Source organism: Cenococcum geophilum, assembly GCF_001692895.1.
Source record: "Cenococcum geophilum 1.58 unplaced genomic scaffold K441scaffold_4, whole genome shotgun sequence".
Taxonomy (NCBI): Eukaryota; Fungi; Ascomycota; class Dothideomycetes; order Gloniales; family Gloniaceae; genus Cenococcum; species Cenococcum geophilum.
This window is the reverse complement of record NW_027137562.1, coordinates 3337513-3359469: the sequence shown is the minus strand read 5'-3', so window position 1 is coordinate 3359469 and position 21957 is coordinate 3337513.

Here is a 21957-nt window from a genome sequence, read left to right as displayed (position 1 = left end):
TAGAGGGAACTAGTAGTAGAGCCTTAAACCCTTAAAGGAATTTAAGGATAATACCTAAATTTATGAGTTAAGTAGTAAGATTAACAGTTTAAAGTATTAATAGATAGTAGAGTAATAAGGAACTATATCTCTCTAGTAGCGGTTAAAAGGATAGGATTACTATATAGGAAAAAGAAGCACTTTTACCTATTAGTAACGATTTTAGGAGATCTAATAGCCTATAAAGGAGGTATTATTAATCTTAAAACAAAACCTATTTAGTTAACTATTAAAGGGAGATAATTTAAGATGTCTTTTAATATATTACCATTAGGAAATAATAAGGTAGTATTAGAAATGCCTTAGTTACAGAAATATAATCTAAAGATTGATTAGATTATAGGTTAGGTTAATATTAGAGATACTTAACGGCTTAAGATGTAATAATAAGCTAAGTTAGTATAGTACTAAGTAGGGGCGACCTATAAGGAAATAAAAAAGGGATTAAGCTATATACTAAAAAGATACTATAAATATAGCAAGAAACTATAGTTACTAGAGAGTAAAAAGCTATTAGAGTATATAGTATAGGACTATAAAATAGAATTGGAACTAAAAATAAGTTTAAGGTTTTTTCTAATCTATAACCTTACTAAAGAAGAAGGTAGAGCATTAAAAGAGTTTATTTTAGAAAACTTATAAAAAGGATATATTAGACCATTATAGTTATTAGCGGGTTATCTAGTACTGTTCGAACTAAAGAAAAATGGCAAATTAGGCTATATATCGACTATAGATAGTTAAATAGCATTACTAGGAAGGATAGGTATCCTTTACCCTTAATTAGCAAAATTTAAGACAGAATAGGTAACGTATAAATCTTTATAAAGATAGATCTAAGATAGGCGTACTATTAGATTAGGATTAAGAAAGGTAATAAATAAAAAGCAGCCTTTAAATTAAAGGAAGAACTATATAAACTATTAGTTATATAATTCGGGCTTATAAATACACTAGCAACGTTCTAAAAGCGTATTAATAATATATTAGGAGAATACTTAGATAAATTTATTATAGTATATCTTAATAATATTATTATCTACTTAATAACTAAGGAAGAGTACGGAGAATACGTTAAATAGGGTTTAAAGAGACTATAAGAAGAACAGATGCTAGTAGTAATTAAAAATTACGAGTTCTTTATTAGGAAGATCAAATTTATTAGATTTATTATTAAACTAGGCTAATTTAGTATAGATCTAAAGAAGATTAAGGCTATAATAAATTAGTAAGAACTAAAGAATATTACGTAGTTAAAATTATTTTTAGGGTTTTGTAATTATTATAGAAGGTTTATAGCGCAATAGTTAAAAGATATTAAACTATTTACGTAACTAATAAAGAAAGAAGAATAATAGGTATAGGGAAAGGAATAATAAAAATTATTTAAAAAAGTTAAAGAGTTATTTACCTAGGAGCTAGTTCTTAAAATCTATTAACTAGGATTAAAGACGGTTGTAGAAATAGATATATTAGACTTTATACTAGGGGTGTGCTTTATATAAAAATATTAAAACAGATAGTACCTAGTGGCATATTATAGTCGGAAGATAATACTACTAGAGTTAAACTATAACATCAATAGTAAGGAGTTATTAGGTATAGTTATAGTATTAAAAAAATAAAGAGCATTATTATAAGGTATAGAAAAACTATTTATAGTTAAGATGGATTATAAAAACCTAATAGGATTCCTAATAACAAAGGAATTTAACTAAAGATAGGTTAGATAAGTAGAGATGCTTATAAAATATTATTTTAAGATTTAATATACTAAGGGTATAAATAATATATAAGTAGACGCTCTAAGTTAAAAAGCTAAACTATAAAATAACAAAAAGCCATTAGGGGCTTTACTGCAAAAAGATATAGATAGACTAATTAGATATAATTATCCAAAAATTATAATAACTTAAGAAGAACTAAATAGGGTTTATAAGTTACTAAAAAGCTTTTAGGTATAAAGGATCTTTAAAATATAGCTAGAAGAATAGTTAGAATATTTAGGAGAAGAAATATTATATAAGTATAGAGAGGTAAAGTATATCCTAATAAGTATAGCGAAGTATTTTATAAAAGATTTCTATAAGGGAATAATTTAAGGACATAATAGAGCTACGGGCTTAGTGTTAAGACTTTAAGAGGAGTATATTATTAATGGGATCTAGGGCCTAGTATAAAAGATTATAAAAGAATATTTAAATTACTAAAGGAATAAACTAACGAGGCATAAGCTATATAGAGGGCTACAGCCTATTAAAATACTAGGAAGACTATAGGAAGTCATATTATAAGACTTTATTATAAAATTACTAAAATTAAGAAATCCTATTACCAGATAAGATTAAATTAGATACTAGAATAGTATCTAAGATATTATATTGATCACGTATAAAATAATTAGGTATCGCTGTTACTAGTTATATAGTTTATATATAATATAACACTATAAGAAGGGATAGGCACATTACTATTTAAGGCAAATTATAGATATAAGCTAAGAATATTATTATTACTACGGTAAGTAAAGAAAATAAGTAGTATAGCTAAAGAAAGAATAAAGACACTAATAAATCTTTATATAGACCTTATAGAATTAGTAAAAAAGGTATAAAAGAGAAAAAAAAAAGTACTATAATACTAAGAGATTTAAGGGACTAGATCTTAAGGAGGGAGATAAAGTATAGCTACTATATAAAAATTTTAAGAGTCGACAACTAAGTAAGAAGTTAGACTATATTAGACTAGGACCTTTTAAAATTAAGTAGAAAATTTTATTAGTTATATTTAAGTTAAACCTACTAGCTAAAATAAGAATCTACCCTATATAGTATATCGCGATGTTAGAGCTAGTATATAAGAATATTAAGTCACTAGTTTATAAAGTAAATATATATAAAGGATAGGAAGAGGACAAATAGCAAGTTTTAAAGATTGTTAGTTATAAGGACATTAACAATAAAATATAGTATAAGGTAAAGTAAATAGGCTATAATAAGACTACCTAGAAACTATTAGAGAACCTAAAAAACGCTATAGGGAAGGTATAGGAGTATTAGGAGAGATTAGGTCAGGCAGTATTAATAAAAAAGGATTGCTAAAGAAGGAGTTACCTAAGGGGGACCCAAGAAGAATAGTTGCTAAGCTACTTAGATCTATTTCCTTCTTAGTTAAAGGAGAGTCCGTTTTTTTATTACTAAGTTTCTATAAACCTTCTTACAACCCTTTTTAAAACGGAATAACTAAGCGGACGCCGTAATATAAGCCTTTAGGGCTTTCTGCTCTATATTATAGGAACATTTTAACTTAGTAAGGGCTTAAGACAGTTTACTATTTAGCTATGTAGCAGTAGATTAAATATAAGACCCTAAGATAAATTAATTAGGGAACTAGACGACTATTAAGAGTAATAGGTCGCGTATATTTAGCATTAGAGATAGAGCAAACGTTATAGGATAAATAAATATTCGCTTTAGTATACTTTAAGTAAGAGGACGGTTGTTATAAAGATAGGTTCGCTAACGTAATATAAACTAACCCTTTTTAGAATAACAAGAATACGGAAATAGTATAATCTTACTAAGAGATAATACCGCAGCAATAGTATAAGCACAACGTTGCGCCTATAAAGAAGAAGGAGCTTTAGGTATAATAAGTAACAATATTAACCAAGTTAATTAAACGGATATTACACCTTTAGTAAACAACTTAGAGATATTAGGAATCTTTAAGGACGAAGATAAAGAGGAGGGAGATAGTATTACAGACGCTTTAAGTATAATGTAATAACTACTAGAGGAAGGGTTAGAAGAAGCTAGTTAGTTAATAAGGGTACGGTCTAAGATAGATCTGGTAGAGCTATATAACGAGCCCATTGTAGTACTTGCTACAAGGTTCCGTTATATTTAGTAGAATTTAGTAAGTTAGTAGAACTTAGTAGAATTTAGTAAGTTAATAGAACTTAGTAAAATCTAGTAGGCAATATACCCTAACACTATTACAGCTATAGAGCCGCGTATAATAATATAGACGGCAGCGCATATAATATATATTAAACCCCTATAAACCTCTTTACTATTCCCCCCGTAAAATTCTATACTATTAGCCTAGCGGGCCGCTAGCCTACGCCCTACTTAGATAACTAGAGCAGCTAGAAACAAAACCTAGACTTTAGCTATATACCCTACCGGACAGACCTAGGAGTACGCATTAAGATAGCTTTTCTATAGCGCCTTAAAGAGATGCCTACTTATATTTAGTAGCTATTAATTATAAGAGAGGCTATATAGGCCATATAATAGAAGAAGGAGAGGGTTTATCCGGCCCTAGCTATATGGTTTCTCTTTTATATATATAAATATATAGACCCGCTATATAGACCCGCTATATAGACCATAATATAAACCGCAATAGCGTAATTAAATATCTTATCTTATCTTAATAGGTGGCCCTATCTATTTATTATAACGTAGTTTATAAGCAAGCTAGCAGCCCTACTAACTTTTTATAACGCGTTACTTTTTTGCTACTATAGGTCTACTAGTTACTACTTAATTGCCTTATAACGAAGTAAATATAAACCTTGCTATTTAAGCTATTAATTAAGAGCAGATCTAATGCGAATACTACGCTGTCTTAGTATATAACGCCCCCTAATCGACGCTCTATAACCAACGTGCTAGAATTACTATATAACGCGATTATAAGCCTAATTTAAAAAAGCTTATAAAGCTAGAAGAGGAGGTAGTTATAAGGCATATACTAAAGTCAGGTTTATAAGGATTTGCGTGTATACTAGGCGCTATGTAAGATATAGTAGATAAGCTGTTTACTAAGCGCGGCGCTGGCTATATTGGTAAGTAGTGGCTTAGGTACTTTATTAATCGAATAGATAGCCTTATAACGCGATTTAACCGACTATATAATTAATAGCGAGCTTTATACGAGGATCCTAAGGTTATTAGGCCCTAGTTTAAGCTTATAGCGCGCACTAAGACTATATATAGCATCTACAACAAGGATATATATAACTCTAATAAGAGTGGCTTTATAATGGACAAGATATTATTATAACTAGTTATTGCTATCTTAGAGCAATATAGTAGGCTAAAGGGGATTTAGCTGGGCAATTATAAGTGGGTTATAATAATCTAGGGAATTAATACTGCTAGGTGGGCAATCCTACCCTTTATTATCTTTATAGGTAAATACTACCTCTCTACCTAGTATTAGGAGAATTTACTATATAACTAGGTTATCGCTATAAGCGAAAACGGCTAGACTACTAATAAGCTTAGAGTTAACTGGCTAAAGCACTTTATTGCGTATATAAAGGATTATAAAGTAGGCGCGTAGCAGCAGCTTATTATTAATGGCCACGAGAGCTATAACTTACTTAAATTTTAGGAGCTCTGTAAGGAGAGCAAAATCTATACTCTCTATATACCGCCTTCTTTGTTATACCTCTTACAGCCGCTTAACATTGGCTACTTCTCGCCATTAAAGCGCGCGTATAGAGCTTAGATTAGCAGCCTAATCTATAGTAGTATTAACCATATTATAAAGTTTAAATTCCTACTAGACTTTTATATAGCTTATTAATAGTTAATTATAAAGGATAATATCTATATAAGCTTTAGAGGTACTAACCTAGTCCCATATAATCTAGATATAGTGCCCTTAAAGCTTAATATAAGCCTGTTATAGGACACCCCCGTGACACCTTATATACGTCCACCTGTTTCTACTAACTTAGCAACTAAAAACTGACTATAAGACGGCAATTTACGGCAATCTGACGCAATCTGCCATATTCTACTATATTCCGCTAAGTTCTACTAAATCCTGCTAAGTTCTGCTAGGACTATATTACGGGATACCCCCGTAACACCTTATACATATCCACCTGTTTTTACTAACTTAGCAACTAAAGACTAACCATAAGACGGTAATTTGCGGCAATCTAATGGTAATCTGCTATATTTTACTATATTCCGCTAAGTTCTACTAAATCCTATTAAGTTCTGCCAGAACTACTACCTAAATTCTATTTTACGCTATGTATATATTAATTAAGCAACTAAGCTAGCAATATATACCCTTTCTCCCCATTTTCCTGCCTTCTCTCCTTATATAACGTTTTAACTTCTTATACAGTTTATATATATAGCTTAATAATATCTACCTTACTATATATTATCGCCGCCTATACTTACTCCTTAACACTACGTTACGTTAACTTTATATACTACCTCTAAAATATAAAACAACCCTAAAGCCCCTATAACGGCCGCTAGTATTATATCTATACTCTAAAAATAACTAGTAAAGATATAAAAGTCTTTTATAGACGCCCTTATATAAAACTAAGCTACTTTAAATTAATAATAAGCTAAGCAAGAAGTATAATACTAGTAATTAATTAAGGACCTCTAAGAAGAAATCCGTATACTTAAGATGCCTATATTAGGGCCTTAAGACCAAATACTATCTTTAGAAATAAATACGCGGAACGTAAGCCCCGAACCTATAGTAGTCTCTTACCCTAAGCTAACTACTATACCGTAATAATCTAAACAACTACTAGATCCCCTAGTATTTACTAGTAAATAATAAGAGCTTTAATTATTTCTAAGCTAGCTTAAAAATAAACTAACTAGTAACGCTAACCCCTACCTAATTAACTCTGTTACGCCCTAAGTTAACTAAAAAGAGAGGTAGCTAATCTTATTAAACCTTTTTACCTAAACTTAGTATAAAGCCTAGTTATACTTCTTAAAGCTATATACGGTAACCTAAACCACTAAGCTATTACTTAGAAGAAAATAAACTATATAGCTTAAGGAACAAAAAGCTTCCCGGTATACTTCTCCAAATTTAACCATTATATAAAGGAGACTAGCTAGAACAACTCTGTACTAGTTAATAGCCTTATTAAATCCCTAAGCCCTAAACTAAAAACCTCCCTAATAGGCGTAGACCTACTAGGAGCCCTTAATGTCTGCGTAAACGTTATTAATAAATGGTATAATAATAATATACTACGCCTAATACTAAAACCCGCCCCCTAATATAATACGGCAACCCTATAAACGTCTACTAAGTTATTATCTTAGCCTAAGCACCCTAACGCTATAGATATTAACACTAGAACCCTAGAGTATGCCCTACTAGGGTCCCCTAAATAAGAAAGATATATTAAGCTAGGCCTTTGCTTTAAGTGTAGAAGTAAGGACCATATCTTAAAATACTATCTCGTCCCCTTACCTACGTCCCGAAATAACTTGCGAATAGCTAATACTAGCAGCCGTTTACTATATTAATCTACCAATTACTATCCCCAATCTTTACCTAGCTCTAGCCCTATATTTAGTAAATACTACTTATAAGGGCGAAGCTATAACTAACGTCCTATAGGAACCCCTTCCCGCTTACCACTAAAAGATATATCCTAGAGTTAAGTCGCTCTCCGGGACGGCTCTGCCTTAAAATCTCATTAAATATTTTAAATATTATAAACTCTAACTTTTAAGATTATAGTATAACTATTAACTATTATCTTTAGCAAAATAATTAATAGGCTAATGCTTAAGTCCTAATTAATATAGGAGCTAGTAATATAGGATTTATTAATAAGATCTTTATATAAGATAATAGTTTTACCCTAACCTCCCTTTACCGGCATATTAATGTATTTAGATTTAATAGTAAACGCACGGTCTTAGGCTAAATTACCTATATAGTATACCTAAGACTCTAATACCTAAACCATAAAGAACTAATTAAGCTTTTTATTACCACCCTAGGTTACCTAGTAATTCTTAGATAACCCTAGATAAAGCTATATAAGGTAACTATTAATTAGAATAACCTTAAGCTCCTATTTACCGCCTCCCATTATAAGTAGAAGTGCCTTATAACTTACTACTTAGACCTAAAACCAAAATTTAAAGAATCTACCAGAATCCACTAGTCTAAAATTTCTATAACTATCTACCTTATATCTAAGGAATCTACCAGATTCTACCAACCTAGGAATTCTACTAAATTCCACCAATATAAGATTTTTACTAATATTTACTAAGGATCCAAAAACTTTACTAAATTCTATAAGTTATTATTAAGTACCATATTACCCTAGGCTAAGTAAAAGCTTAAGCTTAATATATAAAAATACTAGAAGAACTAGTATTCTACTATAAAAAGGATTTGTAAAGAACCCAAACCTAAATATAATACTAACTTTATACCTAATACTAAACCTAAACCCAAATAAAAAACTATAGATAATTTAAGCAAGCTTAATACCCTAGATATCCGTATAATTAGAGCTACTCTATTAATATAACTTGCTAAGAAACCTAAATATACAATCTTCGCTATTACTATAGTTAATATTAAGAAGGCATTAGTACTAAAGAGGCACACTAACCCTGCTATAAAGGTACTAGTAGAGTACTATAACCGCCTAGAGGTATTCTTATAAAAGGAAGCCGATAAGCTACTAGAATACCAACTATATAACTATAAGATTATACTTAAAGAAGGAAAGCAGCCTAGATTTAGACCCTTATATAGAATATCCTAAAATAAACTCTAAGTACTATAAAAGTATTTAGACGAGAACCTAAGTAAAGGATTTATTAAAGTAAGCTCGTCGCCTATAGCTACGTTAGTAATCTTTATTAAGAAACCTAGTAGTAGTTTACGCTTTTATATAGACTACTAAGCTCTTAATGCCGTTATTATTAAGAACTAATATCCGATCTCGCTAATATAAGAAACGCTAAACTAATTAAGTAAGGCTTGCTTCTACATAAAGCTTAATATTATCTCTATATTTAACCGCCTCTATATTATAAAAGAAAATAAATAGCTTACTGCATTTTATACCCAATATAAATTATTTAAGTACTTAGTAACACCCTTTAGCCTTATAAACACTCTAAGCTTATTTTAACATTACGTAAATAACACCCTATGTCCTTACCTAGATATCTTCTATACTACTTATATTAACGACATTCTAATATATAGTAATAACCTAGCCAAATACTAGAAATACATTAAATCTTATTTTATAAGCCCTATAAGGAGCTAGTCTATAATTAGATATAGATAAATAGAAATTTTATAAAATAGAAATTCTATACTTTAGGCTTTTTATTTTTATAAATAGTATATAAATAGACCTAAAGAAAGTTAAAGTAATTATAAACTAGTAAGAACCTAAGAATGTTAAGGATATAAGAGCCTTTATAGGATTTACTAATTTCTACTAATGGTTTATTAATAACTTCTCCGCCCTAGTTTTACCCCTTATAGCTTTAACCTAAAAGAATAAAGCCTTTATCTTTAATAAGGAATATAAAAAGGCCTTTACTTATTTAAAGGTTATATTTACTACTGTATTTATACTCTAATACTTTAACCTAAACCGAATAAGTGTTATAAAAGCTAACTTATTCGACTATATTACTAGAGGCATTCTGTCTTAATATAACAAAGATGGAGTATTATACCCTATAGTATACTACTTAAAATAATTAAGCCTAGCTAAATATAACTATAAAATCTATAATAAGGAGTTACTAGCTATTATTAGATGTTTTAAATAATAGTAACCCAAACTAGAAGGCGCTAGATTTCTAATTAAGGTCCTTAGTAACTATAAAAACCTATAGTACTTTACAACTATAAAATAGCTAAGCTATTATTAGGCCCGCTAGTTAGAATATCTATCCCATTTTTAATTCTTAATTATATACCGCCTAGGCGTTTAAGATTAGAAGCTTAATACTCTAACCTAATATTTGTAAGACATGCTAGTACTAAAAGAAGCGCGCTCTTACTAGAACTAAACCCTACTTTATCTTAAACTATTTAATCCTCCTACTAAAGACCTTACGGTATACATCCTTAAAGGCCGTCGAAAACGGATTCTGCACCTATACGTGGTGACGGCTACGAACCTGGGTCTTCGAAGTTCAGACCCAGAGCCAACGCAGAGACGTTATATAGCGCGTGCAAGTAGGACCTGGTGGTTGTGTGCGTCGTGGGGCGTAGTAAAAAGTTTTTATATGGGATGGTGAGATCTCGAAAACCACTACTGATGGTACCCCTTTATAATACAGCCACTAGTTCTCCTACTAAGCACCTATATAATCCAACGTGGATAAATAGCTTTTAAAAGCATCCCCTAGCCCCTAATGGAAAGCATTAATAACTTTATATTAACGGACGAACGAGCGTACGAGTAAACGAACGAACGAGTAAATATACGGCCCCTCCTAACCCCTAGGGCAGTCGCCCGCGGAGCATGCGGTCACTCGCCGTTTTTAACTACTAAATACTACCTAGCAGCTTGGATTGCGACCCACGGTTTTCCCTATCTCCTTTCAATAGAGTAGTGACCCTTAGAGAGGGCCTAGCTGGGGCCTAGGCATAAAAGATACCCAAATAACACAATATCCCGCTCGCTTATTAGTATTACGGTGGTTAGAACGAATGAATCCCCCTTACGCCTTTAATGGCTCTAGGGGGGGGGAGGCAAGGCGTATATGGCAGTGGTCTATATAAGAGATAGCGTATAGGGGATNGGCAAGATATGGGANATAAAGAGANAATAAGANANAGCAATNGATTAGNAAGGCCTAGCTGGGANGTAGTGAACCCTAGCTTTAATAAGCTAGAGAAGGAAGCAATGGTTCCTAAGGAGTTTAAAACATCTAAGGAGGAGGACGTGCAGTAGGCCCGTAGGGCCGCTACTATGTGCAAACATAGCAAATCGGGGTTTTTTATCCTACTAAGGCTGCTCATAGGGTTTTTCCTCCCCCAACTGCAGGGTTTTCTTCATGTAAATTACAAGTTTTCCCCCCTGTGACGGAGTAGTCTGCGTGGGCCAAGATAGGATCCGTATTAGACGTTAATCAAAGAACTACTACTACTACATCCTTAAAATAACTAATTAATTAATTAAATAGATTATAATTAATAAATACCTAAGTAATAAGTTTATCTATGAGACGCTTAAGCTAATCTATAATGGCGTTAGACGCTTTAAAAAGATCTCTTTAAGTAAATATAAAGCTTGTGGAAACCGCTTATATTACTAAAACTATTTAGTTATCCCCAACTATAATAAACTTAAGCTTAAGCTCCTTAAACATATATATAATCTACTAATAGCCGGCCACCTAGGCTAAGGAAAAACCCTAGAACTGCTCTAATAAGAGTACTATTAGCTAAATATATATAATATAATATAAAGGTACGTCTCTAGCTGCTATATCTACTAACGAGCTAAAGCTTTATATAAGATGTATAATAGCCTTCTAAAGCTATTACCTATTCTAGACTAAAGATGGAAGAATATCTTAATTAACTTTATTATTAACCTCCCTATAAGTAAGGGCTGTATAAATATTATAGTAGTTATAGACCAACTATCTAAGATAAGATACTTAATCGCCTACCCTAATATATTAATACCCGCTATTATTTAACTGTTTCTAGATTACGTATAAAAACTCTATAGACTCCCTAAAATAATTATCTCTAATAAAGGTAGCTAGTTTATCGCTATATTTTAGAAAAAACTAACTACCTAACTCCATATTAAAGCACTATTATTTATAGCATACTATTTAAAAACGGATAGTTAAATAGAATGTATAAATACTATAATAGAACAGTATATTTGGATATATACGTTATACTTATAAGATAATTAGATTAGATAATTAGATTAACTAGCTTATATTTACTAAGTTTACCATAAATAATTCCATTTTAGAAACTATAAAGGTCTCCCCGTTCCTAGCTAACTATAGCTAGCATCTATAAATAGGTTTAAAACCTTTTAGTAATGTTCCCCGCCCTACTTATTACGCCTTATAAATTATAAAAGTAAATAAATTTATAGAAAAGATAAAGGAGCTATAATAATTCCTTATTAATAAGATAATATAGGCCTAATCTATCTATAAAGCCGCAGCGAATAAAAAACGAACCCTAGTACTAGCCTATTAAATTAGTAACTTTATCTAGCTAGATATAAGAAATCTAAATATAAAACAACCTACTAAGAAGCTTAATTAAAAGAACGCTAGCCCTTATAAGGTTAAGAAGGTTATCTCCTCCTACGCCTACTAACTAAAGCTCCCTAATACGGTTAAAATCCACCCTATATTCTATACGTTAGTCCTCTACCCTACTACTTCTATATTAGACGCCCTACCCAGATAAATATAAAACCCTCCCCTACTAATTAAAATGGATGGTAAGAACAAGTACTTTATTAAAAGAATTAATAATATTAAGTATAATAAACGGAAACGCTAATATATATATTTTACGAAATGGAGAGGCTTTACTAAGCCCTTATAAGAACCCGTTAACTCTATAGGACTTATATAAGCTATAGAAGACTTTTATAAACTCTACCTAGAACTACTATAGCCCTATCTCGCAGAAGCTTAAGTTTAAAGGGGGGGTACTGTTATAGGATACCTGTTACAGCGACTTAGTCAATCGAGGCACGAGCGCCGTTTAGAACGTATGCAAGCCTATATAATTGGAATGTCTATAGACCCGGATATTAAGATGAGGAGCAGAAGAAGGTCGTGGAAAGGACATGTCTATATACATGGAGCCAAGACGTAAGCGAGCCCCCTGACTAGATCCGTTACGGTGCCGTAATAATACCCCCGTAATACCTTATACACATCTACTTATTTCCACTAACTTAGCAACTAAAGACTAACTATAAGACGGTAATTTGCGGCAATCTAACGGCAATCTGCTATATTCTGCTATATTCCGCTAAGTTTTACTAAATCCTATTAAGTTCTACTAGGACTACTACCTAAATCCTATTTTATACCGTGTATATATTAACTAAGCAACTAGGCTAATAATATATACCCTTTCTCCTCATTTTCCTGCCTTCTCTCCTTACGTAATGTCTTGACTTCTTATACAGTTTATGTATATAGCTTAATAATATCTACCTTACTATATATTATTGCCGCCTATACTTACTTCGTGTTATAGGACACCCCTATAACACCTTGCATACATTTACCTGTTTCCACTAACTTAGCAATTAGAGACTAACCGCGAAATGGCAATCTGATGGTAATCTAACGGCAATCTATGGCATTCTGCTATATTCTGCTAAGTTCTACTAAATTCTGCCAAGTTCTGCTAGGACTATAACCTAAACCCTATTCTACCTATGCACGTGTTAACTAAGTAACTAAGTTAACGATATATACCCTTTCTTCCCGTTTTCCTACCTTCTTTCCTTATATAACGTCTTAACTTTATTACGCAGTTTATATATATAGCTTAATAATACCTACTTCGCTATATATTATTACCGCTTATGCTTACTCTGTAACACTACGTTGCGTTAAAAACTTATACCACCCTCTAAAAATGCAGAACGACCCTAAAGCCCCCGCAACGGCTAACGCTATTATAGCCGTACTCTAAAAACAATTAGTAGGTATACAGAAGTCCTTTACGGACGCCCTTATACAGTACTAAGCTACTTTAACTTAATAGTAAGCCGAATAAGAAGCACGATAACAATAATTAATTAAAGCACTTTAAGAAGAAGTCCGCATCCTTAAGATGCCTATATTAAGGCCCTAAGACTAAACGCTATCTCTAGAGATAAACACGCGGAACGTAAGCCCTAAATTAGTAGTAGTTACTTACCCTATAGAGCCGACTACCGCACTAAAACGATCTAAGAAACTACTAGACCCCCTAGTATTTACTAGTAAATAATAAGAGCTTTGGTTATTTTTAAGCCGGCTTAAGAATAAGCTAACCGGTAATACTAATTGCTACCTAACTGAAGCTAACCGACTCTATTACGCCCTAAGTTAACTAGAAGGAGATATAGCTAACCTTATTAAACCTTTTTAACTAAACTTAGTATAAAGCCTAATTACACTTCTTAAAGCTATATACGGTAACCCAAACCACTAAGCTACCGCTTAAAGAAAGATAAACTAAATAACTTAAGAAAAGAAAAGTTTCCTAGTATACTTCTCCAAATTTAACCGCTATGTAAAGGAAATAGGCTAAAATAACTCTGCACTAATTAACAGCCTTATTAAATCCCTAAGCCCTAAACTAAAAACCTCCCTAATAGGCGTAAACCTCCTAGAAACTCTTAACGCCTATATAAACGTTATTAATAAACGGTATAACAATATACTACGCCTTATACTAAAGCCCGTTTATTGGTATAATATAATAACCCCATAAACGCCTATTAAGTTATTATCTTAACCTAAGTACCCCAACGCCATAGATATTAACACTAGGACCCTAGGATACGCCCTATTAGGGTCCTCTAAATAAGAACAACGTATTAAGCTAGGCCTCTACTTTAAATACGGAAGCGGCTCCCACCTTTTAAACTATTGCTCCGTCCCTATACCCCAAAACGATTTATAAACGGCTAGTACTAGCAGCCGTTTACTATATTAATCTTCTGGTTACCGTCCCTAATCTTTATCTAATTCCAGCCCTATATCTAGTAAGCACCACTTATAAGGATAAAGCTTTAACCGACGTCCTATAAGAACCCCGCCCTAATTACCTCTAAAAGGAAGGTCCTAGAGCTAAGTCGCTCTTTAGGACGGCTCTACTATAGGATCTTATTGAACGCATTTAACGTCACAAACTTTAACTCTTAGGACCGTAGTATAACTATTAACTGCCGCCTTTAGCAAAATAGTTAAAAGGCTAATGCTTAAATCCTAATTAATACAGGTGCTAGCAGTATAGGATTTATTAACAGGATCTTTATATAAGATAATGGTTTTACCTTAACCCCCCTTAACTAGTATATTAACGTATTTAGATTTAATGGTAAACGCACTATCTTAGGCTATATTACCCACGTGGTAGTTTTAAGACTCTAATACCTAAACTACAAAGAACTAATTAAGCTTTTTATTACTACCCTAGGTTACCTAGTAATCCTTAGATAACCCTAAATAAAGCTATATAAGGTAACCATTAATTAGGATAACCTTAAGCTTCTATTTACCGCCTCCCGTTGTAAGTAGAAGTATTATATAACGTACCGCCTTAACCCTAAACTAAAATCTAGGAAATCCGCTAAGATCTACTAGCCTAAGATTTCTACTAATGTCTACCCTGCGCCTAAGAAACCCACTAGATTCCACCAACCTAGGAATTCCACTAAATTTTACTAGCGTAAGATTTCCACTAACATCTATTAAGGATCCGGGAATTCCACCAAACTCCATAAATTGGCCCTAAGCACTATACCGCCCTAAGCTAAGTAAAAGCTTAAGCTCTATATATAAAAATACTAGAAGGACTAGTATTCCACTATAAAAAGGGTTTTTAAAGAACCCGAACCCGAATTTAATACTAACTTTATACCTAATACCAAACCTAAACCTAAATAAGAAACTATAGATAATCCGAGCAAGCTTAGCACCCTGGATATCCGTATAATTAAAGCTACCCTACTAGCGCAACTTGCTAAGAAACCCAAACATATAATCTTTGCTGTTATAATAGCCGATATTAAGAAGGCCTTAGCACTAAAGAAGCACACTAACCCTACCATAAAGGTACTAATAGAGTATTATTATCGCCTAGATGTATTTTTTTAAAAGGAAACTAATAAGCTACTAGAACACCGACTATACGACTATAAGATTATACTTAAAGAAGGAAAGCAGCCTAGATTTAGACCCTTATATGGGATATCCTAAAATAAACTCTAAGTGCTATAAAAGTATTTAGACAAAAACCTAAGTAAAGGATTTATTAGAGTAAGCTTATCGCCTATGGCCGTACTAGTAATCTTTATTAAGAAACCTAGCGGCGGTTTATACTTCTATATAGACTACCGAGCTCTTAACGCCGTTACCGTTAAAAACTAATATCCGACCCTGTTAATATAAGAGACGCTAAACCAACTAAGTAAGGCTTATTACTACACAAAGCTCGATATTATCTCTATATTTAACCGTCTCCGTATTATAAAAGGGGATAAATAGCTTACTGTATTTTATACCCAATATGGACTATTTAAGTACTTAATAATACCCTTTAGCCTTACAAACGCTCTAAGCTCGTTTTAACATTATATAAATGACACCCTATGCCCCTACCTAGACATCTTCTATACTGCTTATATCAACGACATCCTAATATATAGTAATAACCTAACCGAATATTGGAAATACGTTAACCTTGTTCTATAAGCCCTATACGGAGCTGGTTTATAATTAGATATAGATAAATGCGAGTTCTATAAAACGGAAGTCTTATACCTTAGACTTCTTATTTCTATAAATAGTATATAAATGGACCTAAAGAAAGTCGAAGTAATTATAAACTGGCAAGAACCCGAGAATGTTAAGGACGTAAGAGCCTTTATAGGATTTGCTAATTTCTACCAACAGTTTATTAATAACTTCTCTACCCTAGTTTTACCCCTTATAGCTCTAACCTAAAAGGATAAAGTCTTTATCTTTAATAAGGAATGTAAGAAGGCCTTTGCCTATCTAAAGGTTATATTTACTACTGCGCCCGTGCTCTAATACTTTAATTTAAACCAAATAAGTGTTATAGAAGCCGACTCATCTAACTACGTTACTAGAGGCATCCTGTCTCAGTATAACGAGAATAGAGTATTGCACCCTATAGCATACTTCTTAAAACGACTAAGCCCAGCCGAATATAACTACGAGATCTACGATAAGGAATTGTTAGCTATTATTAGGTGTTTCGAACAATAGCGACCCAAACTAGAAGGCGCTGGATTTCTAATTAAGGTCCTTAGTAACTATAAGAACCTATAGTACTTTACAACCACGAAACAGCTAAGTTATTATTAGGCCCGCTAGTTAGAATATCTATTTTGTTTCTAATTCTTAATTATATACCGCCTAGGCGTCTAAGGTTAGAAGCCTAATGCCTTAACCTAACGCTTGCAAGACGCGCCAGCCCTAGAAGAAGCGCGCTCTTACCAAAATTAGACCCTACTTCGCCCTAAACTATTTAACCCTCCTACTAAAGATCTTACGGTATACGTCCTTAAAATAACTGGTTAATTAATTAAATAGATTATAGTTAACGAATACCCAAATAATAAGTTTATTTAAGAGACGCTTAAGCTAATATAAGATAGTATTAGACGCTTTAAAAAGATTTCCCTAAGTAAATATAAAGCCCGCGGAAACCGCTTGTATTACTAGAACTGTCTAGTTATCCCTAATTACGATAAGCTTAAGCTTAAACTCCTTAAACATATATACGACCTACCTATTACCGGCCACCCGGGCTAAGGAAAGACCCTAGAACTACTCTAATAGGAGTATTATTGGCTAAATATATATAATATAATATAAAGGTACGTCTTTAGCTGCTATACCTGCTAATGAGCTAAAGCCTTATATAAGACGTATAACGGTCTTTTAAAGCCATTACCTGTTCCGGACCAAAGATAAAAGGATATCTTAATTAACTTTATTATTAACCTTCCTAATAGTAAAGGCTGCACGAACATTATGGTAGTTGTAGACCGACTATCTAAAATAAGATACTTAATCGCCTGCCCTAATATATCAACGCTTACCGTCGCCTAACTATTCTTAGATTATATATAGAAACTCTACGGACTCCCTAAAACGATTATCTCTAATAGTGGCAGCCAGTTTATCTTGGCATTCTAGAAAGAACTAACTACTTAACTCCGCATTAAAGCACTATTATCTACTATATATTACCTAAAAACGGATAGCTAAACGGAACGCGTAAATACTATAATGGAATAGTATATTTGGATATACACGTTATATTTATAGGATAACTAGATTAACTAGCTCGTATTCGCCGAGTTTACTATAAATAATTCCGTCTCGGAAACTACGAAAGTCTCCCCGTTCCTAGCTAATTACGGCTAGCACCCACGAATAGGTTTTAAACCCTTTAGTAATGTTCCTTACCCTGCTTATTACGCCTTATAAGTTACAGAAGTAAATAAATTTATAGAGAAGATGGAGGAACTATAATAGTTCCTTACTAATAAGATAATATAGGCTTAATCTATCTATAAAGCCGCAGCGAATAAGAAACGAACCCTAGCACCGGCCTACTAAATTGGCGATTTTATCTGGCTAGATATAAGAAATCTGAACACGAAACGACCTACTAAGAAACTTAATTAGAAGAACGCTGGCCCTTATAAGGTTAAAAAGGTTATCTCTCCTTATACCTACTAACTGAAGCTCCCTAATACAGTTAAAATCCACCCCGTATTCTATACGTTAGTCCTCCGCCCTACTACCCCCGTATTAGACGCCCTACCTAGATAGATATAAGACCCTCCCCTACTAGTTAAAGTGGATGGTGAGAATAAGTACTTTGTTAAAAGAATTAATAATATTAAGTATAATAAACGGAAACGCTAATATATATATCTTATGAAATAGAGAGGCTTTACTAAGCCCTTATAGGAACTTATTAACTCTATAGGACTTATATAAGCCGTAAAAGACTTTTATAAACTCCACCTAGAACTACTATAGCCCCATCTCGCAGAAGCTCAAGTTTAAAGGGGGGGTACTGTTACGGGACACCCCTGTAACACCTTGCACACGTCCACCTATTTCTACCAACTTAGCAATTAAAGACTAACCGCGAAATAGTAATCTAATGGCAATCTAACGGCAATCTACGGCATTTTGCCATATTCTGCTAAGTTCTACTAAATTCTACTAAGTTCTGCTAGGACTACAACCTAAACGCTATTCTGCCTATGCACGTGTTAACTAAGCAACTAAGTTAACGATATATGCCCTTTCTTCCCGTTTTCCTACCTTCTTTCCTTACGCAACGTCTTGACTTCATTACGCAGTTCATATACATAGCTTAATAATACCTACTTCGCTACATATTATTACCGCTTATACTCACTCCGTAACACTTCGTAATAAAGCCTTTATATACCGCCACTACTAGCTGCACTAAAGGCTCTATAGGAGTTTTAATTACTAAATAACGCGCGCAAGCTAGGCGCTTAGTTAACGCTTATACGTAATTAGATTTAAAGGCATTAAGATTCTTCTCCTACGTTAATTATTTAATTAGTTAATTAGCTTGCTAAAGGCTCTAAGATAATAGCGCATTTACTAGTACTACTACGCGATTAGGTCTTTACCGTCTAGAAGGCAAATAAAGCAGCCTTAGTACGTAAAAAGTATAAAAGAAAGAGGATCTAGAAGGAAGGCACCTTAATAAAGGCAGAAAGAAAGGAGATTATTACTTAAATAGAGGTAGAGAAGCGGCGAAGGGGGCAAAAGGTATTAAGTTAAGAGGGAATTAGGTGTAAGCCGGCAGGCTTTTATACGCTAAACTTACCGTAAAAAGCTAAGGCACAACTTATATATATATAAGAAGGATATTATAGATACTACTTAACCTAGGATAGCTATTATATTTATAGTATTTTATTGCGTTAACGATCTATATAGCCGCAAAGATATAAAAGGTTAGTGGGGTTACTAGCTCGCTTATATTGCCAGCTCGCTCATAAACTACATTACCTATAAATAGGAATTAGTTTAGGTAGTTCTTTAAAGGGCGTATTTAAAAAGTTAGCCAGCTTTATAGCGTATTAGATATCTATTAAGATAAAGGTATTTACTCTAAAGTTAGCTAAAGTAGGGGTTAAAACTTAATATCTATTACGGAATAAAGTATAAGGGATAGTATAGCTTCTCCTACTAACTAGCTAACTTAGATTAATATATAATATATAAATTCCTTTTAACCCTAAAAGGAGTCTTTTTTTAGGGTTCCTCATTTTCTAACTTTATATTATCTTTTTAGATTAATAGAACCTTGTCCGTTTTTACCTTTATCTAGTAGTCCTTAGTAAAGTAGTTCTTTTAGCTATATAAAAAGCAAGCTCCTTAATTACTAAGGGTCGCTATATATAAACCGAGTATATACTAAACCTATAGTAGGACTAGCTACGCGGCTAGCTACTAAATTAATAGTAAGCCATATAGCTAGTACTATAGGAGTTATAAGTCGTTTTAAAAGTACTTATAATTTAGTTTAAAGAGTTTCTAGCTTTATACTGCTTAGCTTATACCTTAATTTAATAGAGACCTTAGTTAATAGCTAGGTAGTAGTTTATAAGTACCTTTAGCGTCTATATAGTAGTAAAAACTAGTAATATAACGCGCTATAGATCTAGGGTAAGCTTATTAAAGAGGTTTAGCATTAAGTCTTTATAGGGAATTTAGGCTTAGCCGGCTAGGTATAAAAAGCGGGTCTAAAAGGCCGAAAAGGCCTCTATCGTTTTTATATTTAGGCTTTTATAATTAAGGTAGCCGTTTTATATCCTAAAGGGGTCCTTATAGATAGAAGATAAGTAGTTAATTATTTTTTCTCTAGAGAGGAAGGGGTTTATTAAGTCCTAGGCGTATTATAGACGTAGATACGTCTATATATCCCTACCGGTATAGCTAAAGATATAGGCTATTTTAGCTTAAATGGTAGAGAAATAGTCCGCGTTAACTTTAAGCTTATTTTATAGTTAAAGCTTCTAATTATTAATATAGGATTAGCTCTATCTATAAGTAATAGGGGTCTAGGCATCTATAGTGTTCTTATTTTATTTTAAGAGTCTTAAATCTCGCTTATCTTACTTTAAGAATCTTATACCTCTAGGAAACTCTATTCTAAGCTTATTTATATATCTTTAAACTAAGCTACTACCCTACTCTACCGGTTATTGTCTATTATAGGTTCTTAAGCTAGTCTTATTTTATCCTAAGAGTCTTAATCCTATAGCCTTTTACCTTTATTAAGTAGTGAGTTAGCACTAGTAGTTATCTACTTGCTTAATCCCCTTTATTAGGTATTTCTTCTTCCGTCTTATAAAGTGATGGATATCGTATCTAATAGTGTTATAATTTCTATTACTAATCCTTATTCCATAAAGGTTCTAGCCTCTACTTCTATTATAGCCGTTTTAAGGTCCGTACGCTTTTAGTAAGCTACCTTTATTACCTTATCGTCGCTAAATATTTCGCCTGTGTTAAATTTATTATCTTTAATATCTAATCTACGAGATGGTTTATTAGTTCCTCTAAACTTTAATAACTTTAGCTTTTATAGCTAATAGCTTACGCTATACTTAGCGTCTTTATAAATTTAGTATATGTTATTATAACAAAATGCAAAACTCTTAATTAAATATTCTTTTGTTTCTTATAGTATACTATTATCCCTCTATATATATATATCTTCTACTAGCCTAGTTCCCTTTACTATATAGTTATACTAACTGTCTTTATAGTTTCTAGCAAAATAACCTTTTTTCTATAATTTATATAAGCCCCTTTTTTAAACTATTTTTATTGCTATAGAGTCTGCCTAAATATCTTCTACTGCTAAGATTCTTAGTTTGGCCTCTACTCCTTAAACGTTTAATTACTTAATCCTTATCCCCTAGGTTTTTATAGTCTTTTTATTTATCTCTTATAGGCTTCTTTAGTACTACTTAGGTCTATTAGCTCTGCGCTATACTATAGTTTCTAACTTAGTTAATATATACTTTACGCCATATATAACTATAGAACTCTATTTTAACCTTTCTTAGCCTATTGCCTCTAGTAGATCCTATTATTAATCTTAATTACTTAGTTAATTATATTCTAGACTTTTACCTTAAGTCCCTATTTATACTATGCTATAAGCGCCTTATTATTCTATTTAACCTATATTACTAATATTTAAAACTATATTATATACTTAATTACTAAAGTCCTTTATACTAGGTTTTAAAGCTTTCTTTCTACCGTAGTAATTGCCTTTAGGTCTCTAAATATCTACGTT